Source organism: Dipodomys merriami, unplaced genomic scaffold (assembly GCF_024711535.1).
Source record: "Dipodomys merriami isolate MVZ:Mamm:240054 unplaced genomic scaffold, mDipMer1.0.p SCAF_2, whole genome shotgun sequence".
Classification (NCBI taxonomy): Eukaryota; Metazoa; Chordata; class Mammalia; order Rodentia; family Heteromyidae; genus Dipodomys; species Dipodomys merriami.
Window position 1 is genome coordinate 92,162,553 of NW_027203381.1, and position 18,136 is coordinate 92,180,688.

Consider the following 18,136-nt stretch of genomic DNA (forward strand, 5'->3'; position numbering starts at 1 on the left):
CATTTATGCTTTTGGGCAATGTTCTCAAAGCAGGAAGTTGGGAACACAATTCCATGGTTTGCAAACATAGGGAAAATAAGTATTTCAATATATTGAAATTGATTGAACAAGAGCTCAGAGAAAAAATCTATTTCACAATAGATTCCCAAATGTTCTACATTAAAAAAAATAGAGAGAGCTCAGGAAGCCAGGCTCAATTTTCCAGCCCTTAAATAATTTCCACTCAATTCATATGGTGATTGAAATGCTCCAGAGTTTACACACCTTTAAAATGTTTTAAAAATGTGTTGATTAAACAGTCTGTGCCTTATACACATGGGATATTTTTGTTATTGTATCTGATATTTTTACTCATTACAAAATGGAAACAAATAATTGAAGTAAACTTTCAAATATGCAAGCTATACTACCCTACCCTTCTGAAGAAATTATAAATTGTTACTGTCAGAAGAAAAAAGGAGCAATCTGCGTTTATGTTGCTAAATTAATAACTTTAAAAACAATTTTTGGTGTCATTTCCAAAGCCATGGCAAAGCATAAATAATCTCCTACTGTTTGTACCTCATTTGTGTAAAACCGCACACAGAGTGCCCTGATCAACTGATGCAATAATAGTTTCTTAGAAAGGATGATATCACCAGCTGTTTCACTATATACATATATATATATATTCATTTAAAACTAATTATCTGGAGATTTATGAAGGAAATTATTTTTTCTTTTGAAACTTTATAGTTATATTCAGGTACCTAAAAGTGAATGGAACTAGAGTGCGATTAAAATCATCTCTAAATATTGTACAGATGTTCAGGGTTTCTAATCATAAAGAACTGCTTGTTACTTCACCATGTAAATGTTTGGTTATGCCTTCTGATGGCCTTACACTTTATTAACAATCCCTGATGACAAATGTTATTTAGTGAAAGGGGTATAAAGTTTTATGAATAAAAATAAGATTAATATCATCCTAAAATTTCAGTTTCCTTAATTTAATTATATTTGGCTCTATCATGAAATTTGGCATTAATTATCAAAGACTATTAATCAAATTGATTACAAACAACTAATGTAATACTAATGTTTTTCTTATAGATATATACAAAGCAGTTATTTAATTTGGTTGATGTTCTATAGAAATGTTTATATGAAGCATATTACTTAGAATTTGATAAGTAATAATGTCTTAAAAAGTATATGAAATATTAAAGGAAATATTTAATATTGTGGATTAGTTGAGTATTAAATTATTGTATTAAATTATTGTAGGCATTTTTGGGGGAATTAGTAAATGAGTAACTTCTTTGGTATCCTTAAGGATTTACTCTCTGCATGAGGAAATAATTTTTCTGATCTTTTTTAGAATCTGCCTTATCCAAGGAGACAATGAAAATAAATTTAAGAACCTTGCTATATGAAGTTCAGCAGAATTAAAACAAAGTTAGACCAGAGCTGCATTGAAGTGAATGCCTCAGAGCTATTTCCATAATCTATATAATTGCATCAAATCTTACTGCCATGAAATTGAAATAAAATAGGTTAGAAGAGGGGCTGGGAAGGTGGCTCAGTGGTAGAGTGCTTGCCTTGCATGCATGAGGCCTTGGGTTTGATTCCTTAGCACCACATGAGCAGAAAAAGCCAGATGTGGTGCTATGGCTCAAGAGGTAGAGCACTAGCTTTGAGCTGAAGAGCAGCTGAGGGACAGGGCCTAGGCCCAGAGTTCAGGCCCTATGACCAACAACAACAAAAAAAGTTAGAAGAGACTTGCACTAAAGATATATTCATAAGACATGTTCATAGTGAATTTGTTTTCTTTAGTCAGGCATGGGGCTTAAACTCAGGGTCAGTGTACTCTCCCTGAGTTTTCTTGCTCAAGGCTAGAGCTCTATATACAAATTTGAGCCAGAGCACAACTTCTGATTTTTCTGGTGGTTAATTGGGAGATCAGTACCTCAGTGACTTTGCTGCCTGAGCTGGCTTTGTAATATGATCCTCAGATCACAGCCTCTTCTAAGTTGTTAGGGTTACAGTCTCCAGTGCTGGGTGTTGACAGTGTAATGTTCAAAACCACCTTTGGAATAAAAGTTGGAATTTCCTTAGTTTGGCTTGTCTTGTTCCTTTTTACACTGAAAAAAAAAATCACTTGTCAATAAATATCTCTTCTTCTTTGAGTCTATGTTATGACTAGTTTGCTACATAGTCAGTGACAGGCAAAGCACTGTCAGATTCAGTTCCTAGTAAAGTGAAGTTAAGGTGTAGTATGAATCAGACTGATGATGAGAAATTATATGTTCAGTGTGTAATCACTACATAGCCACTTCTTCTACTTTTTTATGTCCCTCTTTAGTTTTTCTCCTCTCATTATTTTGCCCCAGAGAAAAAACAAATAATGGACACTAAAAGGAATTTCATTCAAAACTGATTTTGTACTTCAGTTTTAGGCTTTGAATGAGCAATGTTATTTACAGATAAATGAAAAATTACTTTTCTGAAACTGTAAATCTTCTAGATTCTAGAATGGAATCAGAACATTAATATTATGTTTTTGAAGAACTTTTAGTTCTATAGCTCTGATTAATATTTAATTTTGACTTCTATACGTAATTGGAATTGAAAGGGGCCAATAGCTTTTGAAAACAAGCATTTACTAAACTTGCTGTATATTATTATTATGAAATACAAGCCTAAACTATATAGTGTGCATTCTTCTAAAAAATCTTACTGTAGAGACTAAGGGTTAACAAAAGAATATAAAATTAAACTTAGTGTTCCAGAGAAAAGATGAGGACCAAGATGTGGAAAATAGAGTTAATAAATTTCCACTCAACATAAGGAAGAACTTTCAGTGATGAAAGCTAGCCAAGCATAGAAAAGGCTGCATCTCAAGTAGTCAGTTCCCTGTCATTGGAATTACTCGAGCAGAATCCAGATATATGACTATCATTTGGAGATGGGGTATATGCAGTGAGAAGTGAGACAGTGTGACCTTTAAGGTCCCTTCAAACTCTGTTCTGATAATAAGTAGATGTCTGATTAAGAACAGTTTGCCATGAATGTGGTCATGAAAAACTACCAAGCACAGTGAAATTCACCCAGAGAATGCATTAAATATTTTTTTTCTCTATGATTCAGGAAAGCAAGTGTATTTTCCAAAATCTAGTAGCAATGAGTTGTAACATAAGACACTGCAATGAATCAGTGCTTGGCATGAAGGAGACACAGTGATTTAGTGCTTCAGCCCAAGTCCATATGGAGTTACTTATCAAATGGCTGCAATCGCTGGGAAGCATGCTAGAATGAATCTGGTGCCCAGTGCACAAACACCTTGTAATGTCACTGTCAATTGTAGAGCTCTTGCTTCTCCAAAAAAAAAGACAGTATTTTCCAACCTCTTACTACCATTTGGTTATAGATTTCAAATAAATTTCTGTTATCTGTTATAGAAGATAGAGACAGTAACATTAAGACTTGAGAAAAATCACAGTTTTAACAGTGTTCTTCTTTAACACTTTTCAGCCAGTACACCCAGTGCTCTGGGATGCAAATGGGATACAGTTCAGCTGGACTTTCTGATCCAGACAGCCCTGGATGTCCAGCCAGCCCTGGACATCCACCCAAATGGACCTTTATGAACATATCAATCACCATTCTTGGTACTGGTTTACAGCTGGAAATGACAGTGAGGAGATTAGCAGCAGTGTGATATAAAAAAGCTAAATGATTTTCTATCCAGGCTGCCTTTCCATGAGGGTGACATCTCTTGACTGAGTCCATAACCAAGAATGCCAGGTCTTAGGATTTCACCCTTTGCCTTAATTTTGCTCTGTCTATAAAGGAACTGTTTTCTCTGTAAGCTAAGGGGAAGAAGATGGAATTTGTTGTAACAGTTACAAGTTTCTGGACACTATCCTATACTTTGAAACCAGACCCTGTGTACATCTTTGTAAATTTTTCCTTTCTTAATCTGTCTGAAAAGGATCTACTTCAAGATTGCTCTTTTTCCTCCAGGTCCCTGACCAATGTTCTTGCTGAGTTAGGATATCACTATCTAACAATGGATGAAAGAATGTAAAGAACATATGCTTTATGATAGCATTGCTCTAACATATTTATACCATTTTGTTATTTTAGCTAATAATCATTTGTCACTTTTATGCATGGTAAAACATATCTTATATTTAAAACATATCTTATATTTAACTATCTCAAGATAAACTCACATCTATGAATATTTGCATTTAAAATCCAAATTATATCACAACTATACACATATAAAAACTCTGAAAGTATCTCATTAGTGGGAAGACTCATTTCATATGTTATTCAGCTAATAATATATGTATATTTTCCATATCTTTCAAAATTAAGGACAATAAATAATATTTAAATAATGTGGAAATAAATACAATTTTTAAAATTTGTCAAGACCAACTTACTTGAATATTTTAAACTTATCCCATAAATTCAATGCAAAATAAGAGAATATTCAAAGTACCTAGCATACATTATTTAAATAAGAGGGATTTAGCTTAATTGGAAAAATTCTTGAAAATAATTGAGTGTCCATTGTTTGAAGCATTAATTCCTACTACAGAAATAGGTGTGTGACATTTGTGCTATTGTAATGGTGTTATTTTCTAGCTAATTTTCCTTCTGCAAAAGGAGAATATAAATAATTAACAATAACAAAAACATTTCATTATTTGTCATGAGACAGGAGAAAGTAAACACAAATTCTTAATTAAGTTTTCATGAGGAAGAAAAAGAAAGTAAACAGACATGTACTGTAACATAATGTGAAATTTATATGCATTATATGGGGAATACAAAACCATAGTGAAATTGATGTTGTACAAGTCAGTTGTGCTCTTCCTTACTATTAGTCTTCTAATATACGCATTTGGCTCTAAAACCCAAGTGAAAGCCAAGAAACTCCCCTAGAAAAAAATACAAACAAGAAAGCTAACTCAAGTTATAAATTTCTATCAGGGTCACTCATTAAAACAATTAATTCATATAACAGATATAATGCCTCTGATTCATTCTAGCTAGCATTCAAGATGTTGTATATGACAAGGAGGGGTTGGCTCTAGGTGACAGAGGAATCATAGGGTTGTTTGAGTTTACCACAGGACTTACTATAGCCGTAGATTTCAAAAAATAACATTGGGATCTGAATTTTATTCTTTCTTAATTCTATTCCCTCTCTCAGCTTTCATAAATGTCATGATTTGCACACATATGCATGCTCTCTTGTCCCATCTGTTTTGTCCATCATAGTTTTTCCTCCCAATAAATGTCTTGGATTCAGAATCCCATTTGAGTATCTGCTTCTTGAAAGACCAGAATTAATCCATAAAGAAATTTATGAACCAGAAAATAAATCATGTAAGTGGGTGAATATAAATTAATTCATTAAGCATCAGAAAAAATCTATGTATATAAATTGTTCAAGCAACAAACAGAGCAAGGGAAGAATTGGAGCAAGGGAAGAATTGACACTTAAACTTGCTATTCATATTTACTGTGGATGGATAAATTTAAATACTGAAATCAGAGGAATCTTTGTGCTCTGTACCATCTTCAGATTCCTTATACCAATTCACAACTAAAATAGAGTCATGCCAGTGGGGATGCAGGAAGAAAACTGGACAACTGAATGGAACATCAGATAGACCATTTTGAGGTACCAGGGGTGCTATTCTCAAAAATGAAGTGGTAAAAAAGTGCGAACATTATGGAGCACAATAGCAATTGCTGAGGATTAAGAAGATAGCTTTGATTCTGATATATATATATATGTGTATATGTATATGTATATATATATATATATATATATATATATATATATATATATATATATAGTACCTATTTGGCAGTCCTTACATTGCTCTAAAACCTGTACTTATAATTAGTTTTACACCCATGACTTTGGCAACCAGGCATACGACCTGCCAATCTGAAACTTAAAGAAATAGTAAATAAATACCTTATTAATGTTCAATTTTGAAACCACCTTTTCTTTGTTACTCTGTGAAAATTAGGTTTTAATTTCCATTGCCTGGACTGTCCTTTACACTCTATTTATAGACCATACACTTAAATACCCTAGAGATAGCATGATATTTTTATCTGAATGTGGAAGTGCACCCAACCTGTAATATTTTTGTGGAAAAATATTAGTCGATACTTTATTATGCATGTGAACTCTTTGGCACTGGACACAAGCAGGAAATCCCATGAACTTACTGGCACGGACAATGGATAGAAGCAATCACCATAAAATACCTTCTCCAGTTAATCTGGGTAAGAGTTGGCATAAACACACACATGAAAGGAAAGCAAAATGTTATGCCAGCAAGTCAATCCAGACTTCTAAAATGATTCTGAGTACAGAGTTGCTCCTGTATATAAATCTGCTTTTAAATGTGGGCTACCATAAAGATTTTAGACATTTTTAGACTCATATTTAGCTGAAAACCTAAAGCCCTTGGATATCAATAAACAGTTAACTGGGTGGTCAAAAATATACTGAGTTATTTTGTAGTGGGACACCAGCTGTAAAAATAACAATTTGAGTCACTGTTGAGGTAGCAAATATAATGTAAGAGCAGAGACAAGATGACATTTTGATGTGAAAAATCCATCAACCCACATGGTTTGTGTGACATTGATTCTATGCTGTGGTCCTAACCTATCCATCCAGTGGAAATTTTATGAACTCAGACAGCAATGCTTTTAACTTTATAGATAGAATGGTAGAAACGAAAAAAATAAGTGTATAGATTTATTCAATAATATATCAATTTTGGGCCGCCAAGAGGTCTTAATGTAACAAAAAAGCACAACCAAATATCAAATGATTTTGATACAGTTTTGAGGTGAGACGTTAGCTTCAGTGAATCTTCAAAACAACAGATATAGCTTGAGTATGAGAAAAGGACAAAATTAATCTATAAATATCTGCATGATAAAGTATCTTACATATTTAACCCTCTCTCTATTTCCTCATAAAATTGATTAAGTATTTCCATGAGTTTACACTAGAGAATAACTTCTTAGCCTGTGTTTAAGCAAAAATGATCCCCTTAGATCATGAGCTATTAAAAGATACTTCAATCTTGTACACAATATATTTCAAGAGCATATCATCAATGTTCAGCTAGGTTGGCCAGATAGTTAGATACAAAGCTCTGAAACATAAAATTTATTAATTATACTACTGTTTAAAGATCTCACACCTTTTAATTGCCAAGGATATTTTTTCCATTTTCTTAAATTCTAGTTCACATATAAAATATTTCCATTGTTTATAATATGTTTATCTTTGGATTATATCTCACATTTATGTCAGTTGAGAGACTTCATTTGAGATGAGTTGCTGTGCTCACCACTCCTTTCATGTCTCAGGATTTCAGAGCTTGGGTTCAAGCAGTTAGCTCCTGATCTATGTATATCTATCCTCTACAGCCAGCCTTATTTCTGGCATTATCTTTGACTCCTCTAGTTAACACTGAGGTATTTTTCATGTATTTCCTTGTCTTTGTCAGAACTCAGCTGAACTCAAAAGTTTTTTGAACTTTTAGATGCTCAAGATGTTGCTTACAAGCCAGAAGGAAAGTGACAGTCAGACCTTTTCACACCTTTGGTGACATGTTAGGTAAATAAGATGCTATCATTCCCATGGTTGGGAACAGAGGGTGGCAGGTGCTAAAGTCTCATAAAGATGTCTCCAAATGAAGATAAATTAATAGTTCAGAAATATAAATATTCATAAGGTCATGGCTGAGTTCTTGATTACAACTTCCTTTGAGAACTTCAGTGCACTTCTAGACCATATATGATGTGAAGAGATGACATTCTTCTTTTATAAGGCCTGTTAGGTAAAGTAATTCTAATTGCCAGTATTCAGGTATGAAATATCAGAAAGAAAATTGGTCTTGAGCTTGACTCCTCCGTAGCTGTTAAAGCATCACTTTCCAAGCTTCACTATTATGTGAAGTTTCTTGAGTGCAAGGGTTTAATTCTTGTAATTCTCATCACACTTGGCCTACACTGGTTTTCAGGCTAGCATTGCTCCAAATAATAGCCTCTTGATTGAGCTTATACACCTCAAAGATCCTATTTCCTATCAGAAAGTTGTAAGCAGAAAGAACAGATGTGCCTTTGCTGTAGAATATATATACTATATGCAAAAAGGAGTGTATGCCATATGAGTAAGCATAAAAGTCCATTAACATTAGTTGTAAAAATTGAATTTTTCGGTAGGTATTCCCCCGTTTCAAATAGTCCATGTAGTTCTATGAAAAACTAAGAAATCAGTATAATTCTTCTTTTTTAATTTTAGAAACAAATTTTTATTTAAATTGGAATTACAACTCCAAAAGTAGCAAGTTTTTCAGATATCCATGGTTACACAATAATAAATTGGGTCTACCATGTTACAATATGCATTAGTCCTAAGTAAAGTCATTAAACCACCATCCTTCAACAATTTCAGCAAAGATAGAATGGCAGGGGGATAATATAGATGGATTTGCATTGGATGGGTTGTTTTACTACAAGTTCCATAAAAGAAAGAACACAAATGCAAGGATTTTTAGGTGTATGCATGAGTAGAACCTTTGGCACTAAGAATCAGGGTGTTTTATCACATAGCATAGACACACATTAGATTTGTAGTGGCAAAGGGACAGAACCACCATTCAAGCAATGTTGTCAACTAGTCAATAAAATGTTCTACCGAATATTTCTTCATCTAATTATTGTATCGACTGGTTGCTACTTTGAAATAAAGGAACATGCACTCCTTTTATTTCCTGTTTGCATCAGAAAACAAATACAAACATAAGGCCTGCTACATGTTAACAATTTTAAGGAACATCAACTTTACAAGGAAAGCCTGAGAATGAGTATCGTGGTGAACTCGTGGTGACAGTCTTCACACGGCTTGGCAGTGATAATGGGCAGATGCAACTTTATAATCACTGGAGGTAAAGAGAGAAGCTCAAATTTCTTGGCCAGATAGTTTTAACAATCGTGCAGATAGCCAAGAAGGCAAGGCTTTTTTTCATCAGGGAATGTGAAGGCCAACATTACTCCAATTCTAACAAATAATCACAAAAGGCGCGGTGCCCCACAAACTTGTGACATGGGAGCATCAGGATAAGCCAACAGAATTAGAGTAGACCGAGGCCTTTCAAATTCATACAGCAGCTGAGTGCCCAACATTGCATTAAAATATCCGCTGGTACCTCCCACAACCTGGTATACCTTATTATCAAAGTTGCCCTGTGGTGTCTTACAATTGGCCTGCTCTTCTAGAATGGCATCCCCATTCTTAGCAGGCAGTCGTGTTACCAGATACCAGTGCTCAATGAGCCATGGTTTTATTTCTTCTGGAATCTTCACCTTAACTTCTATTTTATTCTTGAATGCTTCTTGGGTCTCAACGATAGCAACAGCTTGCGCCCTTTTCTTTCGTGGGGGCTGAGTTTTCTGGTACTTCCAACATCGCTGTTTCCAGGAGCTTTTTTCTTGTTCTTTCTCGGTTTTTTCACACCCATCCAAAAAGGGAGGGAGGTTTCTCTGCAGACATCCCTGCTCCCCATCTTCCTGGCTCAAGATTCTTTCGCTGCGGGGCCAGTGGTCTTCTTCTCAGAGGTAGCACCCAGTGTCTTCTTGACATGCTGCTTCTTGCAGGCTTCTTAACGCTGTCTTCCTTGGGATATTGTTCTGCAGGAGGTTACAGATGCTGCTTTCTCAAACTCACCAATTCTGTTTCTATTCCAACCAATAGTCTTGGTTCTTTGTCTTCCAATAATTCCTAATGATTTTTTCCACAATGGAAATTTACAGATCCTCCCTGATGTTCAGGGGTGGGATGAACTGAAGAACAGGACCGAGAATTCTGTAGTCAGGGTAAGGATTCTGCAGTCAAAATCAGATCTCGTGATTCTTATTGTATAGCAAACTCAAGCTGTTCTGAGGATGTGCTGAACTGTAGATCCATTTCTTTCTGATCCTTTTGAGGAATAATCTCTCAGCACTATTCATAACCAAGGGGGTTACCTGCTGTTATTGAGACAGACCACTGCTGGGACCCTACTGGTCAACTCGAAGGGAACCAGTTCTTTGGCTCAATAGGCCTTCCAATTCAGTTTGGCACTATGTAAATCTGACCAATCTCTAAACCTTTTATTTTATTTACTCATTTTTATTGTAAAGGTGATGCACAGAGGGGTTGCAGTTACATAAATCAGGAATGATTACATTTCTTTTTGAACAGTGTCCTCTCTTCCATTGTTTGTGGGGAAGGGAGCACACAGCAGCAGCAAACAGGTGGCCAATGCCATTTCTCCAGCACCATAATCCGGTGTAATTCTTAAAGGAGACATAACTGCAAAGAATAGTCTTGCTAACTTTCCACAATTCTTTTAGAAGACCCTTTGAAAAGATGTTATTTTGAGCTAATTTTATGATGGATGAAACAGTCACAGCAAATGAAGTAAATCATGTTTTCCCTTTGACAGAAATTCCTTTTAAGTTTTTATCCAGTGAAAAAAATCCTAATAAACACAAAATACATCTATCAGTTCTGTCTTGTGCAAATCAAATCTAAGGTACTTAGAAAAAACATTTTAAACATCAGAGATGTATAAGATCAGATTATAAGATGATGTCTACTTGGTTTGGCTCTGAAAGGCAATTAAGTTACTAATATTACTTCTGTGTACATCTAGAAGGAATTAGAGTTCTCCACTCAAATTTGTGACAGAAAGAGTCTCGGGCATGATGTATGTACAGCAAACAAAGAACCAATGTAGTAGGTTTAGCTATGAAGGAGTGTTTTGGTTTGGCAGGTGTCAATATTCTACTGGTTCTTTAAAGATAATATTCATATATATGAAGCATATATATACATATATATATATATATATATATATATATATATATATATATATATATATTTCTCCCTGTGGAAAATTCTAAAGCATCTTTATTAGAAAAAATTTAATAAGTCTTGATGGAAGAATTTCTTGTTATTATCAGAGAATACATAGGATTTTTTCCCTTTAAATCTTAAATTTGTGGCATCATGATCTCCCTGATGTCTCTTTTACTCACTAAACCACTGATATTATAGATACGCTGTTATTATTTTTATAAATACCCTGAGGCCATGAAGATAAAGTTATACTCAAATTTTTAATGTGATAGGTATAACCTCTCCATCTATCCAAGGATGATCCAGATCTCTTAATTATACTTAGAGCCTAATGAAAATGTAGTGCATGTGTGGATTATTCATTAAGGAACTGTGCATTCTTTGCTAAATTGCACAGATCCTCAATGTCATCCTGAATCCACCTCCAAGCTTTTCCTCAACAAGTCTTAGAAACCAACTGTGAAAAAAAGTTGGAGTTCTGCATTACTTAATTATCAAGCTTGTACTATACTCCTCTAGCAATCAAACTGGAGCCTTGAAATTAAATCTTTATCTGCTAAATATAATATAATTTTTATGTTCATACATCTGCATACAATTTCACACTCTTTTCTTAAGGATTGGAATTAGATCTGTTTCATAGTTTTGAGAGGAAAACTTGTATTTTCTACAAACAGACTTTTGATGTGGGGTTTTGGAAAGAAGATAACAGAGTTAAAGTAAAATGGCACATATGGTCAACATGGCTATTAAATCTCTGTTGTTGCTGACACTGATTACCTTGCTGTGACAGTGTAAAGTTTATCAATAGGTTATTTTTTCTTTACCCCTCACCAGTAATCCAATCAACTACTGCACGTGTCCCATGATTAAGGAATACAGAATTATGCTCACATTCTTGAAGATTAAATACATATTAAGAGTATTTACAGTTTTTCTGCAAGTGAAATCAGTTTCTTCTCACATATTAATAATGTATACAATCATTTATTAAGTTGAGTATAATTTCATAGATATGTATATGACAATTGGAATGTAATTAAATTCTTTTTCTCTTTTCTTCTTCTTCTTCTTCTTCTTCTTCTTCTTCTTCTTCTTCTTCTTCTTCTTCTTCTTCTTCTTCTTCTTCTTCTTTCTTTCTTCTTCTTCTTCTTCTTTCGTCGTCGTCGTCATCGTCGTCGTCGTCGTCGTCGTCGTTGTCGTCGTCGTTGTCGTCGTCGTTGTCGTCGTCGTCGTCGTCGTTGTCGTCGTCGTTGTCGTCATCCTCATCTTCTTTTGCAAATGTCGCTCAGGCATTGTTGTGTCTAAATTCTGGCTAGTCTACTTTGGTGTTGTATGAATGAATGAATAATAAAATAATGAGGATTGTTCTATTTTAACATCTTGTTACTATGTCATATATTCCTTCCAACTGCTAAAGTATAATGATATATTCTTATTATAATAGAAAATGTTTTCCATATAAATTGATCAATTGAATTACTTTATAGGATTCTCAAGCATATGTTAAACAAATATGTATATAATAATGGTTTCATCCTGGTCAAAGGATATGACATGTTGCTAGTGGGTATGAATCCAGGAATGACTGATAGTGGTAAATATTCAAAACACTAACATAGAAAACTAGTGTAAATTATTCAAAAAGACTGATGGTAAGCTTCAGCATAAATGGGAAATATTCACTTCTACTGGAAATATATCTGTAATCCCCAAGTATAACTATCAGGCACCTCAGAACTTGCTCCTTCTCTCTTTTCTATTAAGTTACATATTACACATATAGGCTCTGAATTAAATTTATTTTCAGATACATATATGTGTAGGTGAATTTTTCGGCTTCTTACCTGATATTTCTTGAATTGTAAATACTTTATCAACATATATGATATCATGAGCCTAAAACTATTTTGGGCAGAATAACATATAATGTCAATATATCATGCTCATCTGAGTGAAAAAAATCTACCATACTAGCAGTTGCACATTAACAAATATTTAAAACTATAACATTTATGATGATTGAGGTAGAGGATGTGTAATATTTGGAAGGATATACATAATAATATGCATATTCATAATGAAGTGATATTTAAGCTGCAATTTGAAACAAAATAAACTGTTGGACACACAGACTTTGTCATAGGAACCATGTAAAATTTATATTTCAAGTTAATAGAACAAATGTGCCATGTCCAGGAGTGAATAGTATGTTAAAATAGCTTAAAGAAGTTTTATAAAGTTGTAGAATGCAAGGGATGCATGCAGAAGAAAGGAAGAGTGAAATAAGATAAAATATCCTCAAAATCTTGGAAGCCCCATTAATAAGTTTGATTAACTAAAATTACATAATTATATTTAAATATTACAACCTTCCTCAGTATGAATAATTGGAAAATATTGGGTCAGAAGTCAAATTTAACCTAAACTTTGGAAAACCTGTTGAAATAAAGAGCAGGTATAATTTTTCTTACTTCATGTTTGTTTCCCAAACATGAAACCTTTTTATACATTTAAGGGCAAATTGTTTCAAGCTATTTCTCTTACATGTAATTACGGATAATATATTATTAATAAAAAGTTGCTGTTTTTGAAGTCATCATATAGGGACTTACATTTAATATGCAAGCATAGAATATAAAAGGGTTACTGAAATCTAATGATTATGAATGAACTACCTAAACATAAATTGAAAAGATAAATGAGGACCAACATTTATTGAGAACTTTATATCCATCATAACACATTTACTTAATGTTGTGCTTAGTGTAGGAAAATATCTTTAATTCTTGTACTGGGACTTGCATTCAGATCTCAAAATAAGGCTTTTTTTTTTTCTCACAGCTGGTACACTACCCCTTGAGCCAGGCATCTCGCTCCACATTTTACTTGTTAATTGAAGATGGAGCCTCCTAAGTGTTCTTCAGGAGCCGGCTTCAAAGCTCAATCTTCTGAGTAGTTCACATTTATGTGTATAAACTACTGGTTCTCAGCCAATAAAATAGCTTTTTTACCTAAGCTAACCTCAAAATAAATTTGGACTTTTGACCCCCGTCCCCCCACTAAATCAGCAACATAAACTACAGTGAATATGATTTAGCAGAAAATATTGAATCTACAGGTTTACAGATGTTTGTTACCTTAAAATATACCCCCATTGTGTAGCAAATACAATCAAAATATTTAATATACTTAATGTGGACATGGAACAAGGTTACCTGAAGGGATGGGTAGGGTTGGGAGAGGTAATAGAGGAGAATGGAAGGGGTGAGCTGGATGCAATGATTATAGTCATAAACTGACATGTTAAATTGAAAAAACCTCTGTTCAACTACCAAAGATAATGAAAAACAGAAAAAAAAATACTCTTAAACGTTCTGAGTTTTTTACTCTAATAATTTTGAAAATATTGTGTGTGTGTGTGTGTGTGTGTGTGTGTGTGTGTGTGTGTGTGTGTGTGTGTGTGTGTGTGTGTATTTGTTACTGGGCTTGACTTCAAAGCTTTAGCACTGTCCCTGAGTTTTTTTATTCAAGGCTGGCACTCTATCACTTGAGCCACAGCTCCACGTTGGAATTTCATTGGAGATAAGAGTCTCACTGATGTTTTTGTCAGAGATGTCTTTTGAACCATTTCCCTCAGATCTTAGCCTCCAGAGTAGGTAGGTTTACAGGCATGAGCCACTGGTGGCCAGTTGAAAATATCTTCTTAAACCAGGAAGCCTAACAATGAAACTTCTGTGGCATGTAATAAGTACTTGACATATTAAAACACTTAATTACTGGCTAAGAAAAAATCTTAAAAGCTCAGTAGATACATGATTTTGATCTGAATATTTTAACAGCTTTTGCTGAAGACATAATAATTGAGAGTTCATATAAAATATGCCATATACTTTCTCTTTTGAAAAGAGTATTCTATTAAGACCAACAGCAGTAAAGTCTATCAATATATTTTGAAGTCAGTTTGGCCAACTTTATCATTCCCTTGGATATTAATAAAAACACAAACATAGGGCTGCTGTTTTTCTTGTGTCAACAACGAGTGGAAATTGCCAAAAGGGAGACAGAATTTACAAGAGGCTCTAGAGTTAAAGCATTTCAAATGTGTGATGCCTTGATGGTGAAATCTTTTACTTGAATCCCAGAAGAAATTCGTATTAACCGAAATAACTCTACTGCAGTTAATTCAGTAAATGGGTGAAATCAAGCGGGAGGGTCGTTTGCTCAGGATCCCTTTGGCCCTGTTGTTCAGATAGTTTTGTGCACAAGGATTACTTGCAAAGCTTGCTCACTGCTCCAACCTCTGCAAATGATGTTGCCAAAATATGCATTTAAACAAGTTCCCCAGATGATTCTGAAATGATCTTAGTCGTGCACTAAAAAATACAATGAGTTGTACAGATTATCAGAACTTTAACCTTCATGAAATTTAAGGGCTATTTTCCAAACTTTTCTCTCTTTTAACTGACACTCCTCTCAAATTCATCTTAAAATTAATGAGTAATAACAGTAAGGACTAAAACATTAAGCTTCCTGAGCACCAGCACTGTTTTAGGCATGGTATTTGCTTTGGCTCTCATAATTCCTAACCCAGTTCTATGACACAGATCTTATTATTATGTCTACTTACCATGTAAGTAAATGGAGGTGAAGAGAAGTAAAACAGCTTGCTAGTGGTTGCAATATATTAAGCGGCAGTGTAAGAATCTAGTCATGTTTACCTGAATTTACATAAATTGTTCATGATGCTGTTTGAGAAAAACAAAGTAAAATTAAAGCAGAAAATCAACAAAGAAAAAGTAGCTAGTAATTATCTTCAACTATTTTATCCCAATTACATTCTTGCTTCTGTATTTCTGAATTTTGTAATCATTCTGAATTTTATAAGCACCTTTACTTTATAGCAAAATATGTGGCACCAAAGTGTGGTCTCTCTTTCTTTTTTCCAAATACAGGTGGAGGTCTCAGTTTCCAAGTTTGACCTTCAGGGTTTCTTGACTCTAGTTCTGTGTGTTTACACTATTGAATAGTCTGCTGACACCATTTTTGTTCATTAGATACAGACATTACAGAAAGTGATCTGTTTCACTAAAATAAAATGAAATTAATAAAACAACCACCATTTGTGAGAAGACTAGGTAGCTGCGCACTGCTATAGATTGCACAGTGCATGTTTGTGAAGACACTGAACAATGTGAGAAAGTATTACCTGCAACCCTTTGTGATTCTGTGACACCCATGACAAAAATTGTATCCTCCTTGACAGCACTAGAAGGAGAAAATCATTAATAGACACATTCTGGCAAACAGTATCATGCATACATTTGGGATTTCCATTAAAATAATATACTAGTCATTTGACATAAAATAAAATTGCATGAATTTTATCAAATAGGAATAAATCAACAAAAATTATATTGCATGATTCATTAAAATATTTTATTCAATTCTAGCTACTCAGGAGACAAACAGAATTATGAATTTGAAGATAGAAAATGCAAAATTAGTAAGTCCCTACCTTATAAAAAAAATGTAACCCAAAAGCCTGGGGCATAGCCTAAGTGTGTTCATAAAATTTTTTTTAATCTCTGCAAATGTGGATTCTTTACATCTCCCATTGTAAAATGCACAGTATAGTATTAATAAAAATAGAAATATCATAGGTCATTCTTCAACTTATATTGCCATAATTGATAACATGAAGGACAAATCATTTTTCAGATAGGTACTTTACATCAATAAGAGATCTGACTTGAACTCTGATTAATGTGACTTTGATCAACCTTGCTCAATATTGAGATTTCAATATGAATTTTTAAAATTAATATCCTCACCATGCTGAAATCAAACATTGATTAAATAGGAATAAAATATGATTCATAAGAGTTACAAGAATTTACTAAGTTTGGTTTTTATATATAAACAATTCTTACAGCATTACATGCGAACATAGAAAAACTGAAATTTAAAAGAGCAATACTTACATGACACTTCAGAAAAAAAAACTTTTTGAAGAAATTAATTGCAAATCATCATCAAAAATGTTTTTTTAATTTTATTTTTTATTGTGAAAATACTGAACAGAGGGGTTACAATTTCATGGGCAAGATAATGAGTATATTTCTTATCAAGCATTGTAGCCTCCTCCTTTGTTTCCCCTTCCCATCTTCCCATCCTCCCCCCGCCTTCCCACCCAATTCTCCCCCTCCTCTGCCCCCACAAAAGTTGTAAAGTTTGTTTTCAACATAATGACTTGTACATCTCATTGTTGCAATGAGTCCACCTGTATCCCTATTTAAACGATTTGTTTTTCCCCTTCCCCTCCACAAATTATACCGAATGTTCTTAAAGCAAACTCAAACATGTGATTCTCTTAGGCTTTCCCTTTTAAGGAAAATAAAAATAAACAACAAGAATATTTAATTTTCCCTATTGCCAATAAGCGTGTTTGCAATTGATATTTAACTTAGGAAATTGGAAGTGATTGTGAACTTTGAAATTTGTATTAATCTTTTGGAAGAAAGGAAAGAGATACTTATTTTGTTAGACTTTGATAAACTTTCTAAGGAATTATACTATTTGAGCTTTCCATAGCTAAACCAAAGCCCAACAAATAAGTAGCAGGAAATGGGTTCTTGGATGAGTGGAGGGGGGAGGCACAGTGAAATGGGAATGAAGAGGAGAAGGCAAAAATCATTATGTAATACAGAATTAAGAAAATAAGGGAAGGGGTGATTCAAAGGGGAGGGTGCAAATTTTGAAGGGATAACACAGATGAAGATGGGTTGTTTATATAAACTGCTTTGCTAAATGGAAAAAAAATTCAATGCAAACCTAAATATTAAACATAGTGAGGGAAGCGATGGGTTGGGAGGGGTGGGTGAGCATATTAAAAGGTTTGACGTTAATCAAGACAATGGTATTCATCAACAGTCTTTTTGAATGGCAACTCTTTTGTGCAGTTATTTAAAGACAAAAGATTTTTAAAAAAAAAGCAGAAAGGAAATAGAATGAAGCTTTTAGATTCTGATGGAGAAAAGAAGCTGAATTTCAGTGAGCTTCTCAGTCTGAATTACAACTCTATCTTATTTTGCCATGAGAACATGAGAATATTTCGCCTCCAGTTAAAGCTAGGTAGCTAACCTAGTGGGTTTACTCATTTATGAGCTACACATAGCATGAATTATGTTT

At 33.9% G+C, this 18,136-nt stretch overlaps 1 pseudogene; it reads right to left on the reverse strand.

Annotated features, from left to right (window-relative positions):
• Positions 1 to 8,938: 8,938 nt before the first annotated feature.
• Positions 8,939 to 9,685, reverse strand: LOC138831877 (mortality factor 4-like protein 2; annotated as a pseudogene).
• Between the last annotated feature and the right edge of the window lie 8,451 nt (positions 9,686 to 18,136).